Consider the following 952-nt stretch of genomic DNA (forward strand, 5'->3'; position numbering starts at 1 on the left):
GACACCCCAAAAATGGGGACGGGGGGAGGGGCACCCACCTTTTTGGAGTGGACCAGGTGTCCCCCCACGGTCACCTCAAACCATCCCGTCACCTCCGGGGTGCCCTGGCCGCTCTGGGGGGGTGAGGGGGGGGCAGCTGAGAGACCCCCCCCAAAATCCTGGGGACCCCCACCCCAAAAACCCCGGGATCCCCAAAATGCTGGGGACCCCCACCCCAAAAACCCGGGATCCCCCCAAAATCCTCTGAATTCACCCCAAGTCCTGCAGATTTGGGGTGATCCTGCCCAGACCCCCCAAATTTGGGGACCCCAGACCCAAATCAGCCCCCACCCCCCAAATTTGGGGACCCCAGACCCACCACGTCCAGGGCTCCCGGGAAGCGCCGCTCCAGCTCCCACTTCAGCTTCTCAAACTGGAATTTGGGGGAAAAAATTGGAATTTTGGGGGGGGGTCGGGGTCACCCGTGGGGAGGGGTCTCCCCCCCCGTGTTTTGGGGGTCCCCCCCGGATTTTGGGGAGGGGGGAGGGGCTCACCTTGGGTTTGTAGCCTCAGGCTCCGCTGGGGGATGGGCGGTGAGCGGGGGGGTGAAAAAGGGACCCCCCCCACCTCATTTTGGGATTGGGAACCCCCCCTCTGGGGATGGGGGGACCCTCACCCAGAACTGGGGACCCTCACCCAGAATTGGGGACACCCCCCAGAATTAGGGACACCTCCTCGGTATTGGGGACCCCTCTCCGGAATTAGGGGCATCCCCCGGAATTGGGGACACCCCCAGAATTGGGGACACCCGCCCGGAATTAGGGACCACCCTCGGGATTGGGGACGCCCCCGGAACTGGGGACCCCCCCTCGGGATTAGGGATCATCACCCAAAATTGGGGACCCACCCCCCCCAAATTAGGGACCCCTCCCGGAACTGAAGACAAACCCAGGAGTAGGGACACGCCCCCCAG

The 952-nt window shown here is 64.4% G+C and overlaps 1 long non-coding RNA gene across 1 annotated transcript; it reads right to left on the minus strand.

The window, feature by feature from the left end:
* Positions 1-45: 45 nt before the first annotated feature.
* On the minus strand, positions 46-881 carry LOC121361550. The gene is made up of 3 exons (XR_005956353.1): positions 534-881; positions 359-412; positions 46-113 (listed from the first exon to the last, which is right to left on the minus strand). It is a non-coding gene; the product is annotated as an uncharacterized LOC121361550 (long non-coding RNA).
* Between the last annotated feature and the right edge of the window lie 71 nt (positions 882-952).

This window comes from Pyrgilauda ruficollis, unplaced genomic scaffold (assembly GCF_017590135.1).
Source record: "Pyrgilauda ruficollis isolate IOZ18807 unplaced genomic scaffold, ASM1759013v1 scaffold5806, whole genome shotgun sequence".
NCBI classification, from domain to species: Eukaryota; Metazoa; Chordata; class Aves; order Passeriformes; family Passeridae; genus Pyrgilauda; species Pyrgilauda ruficollis.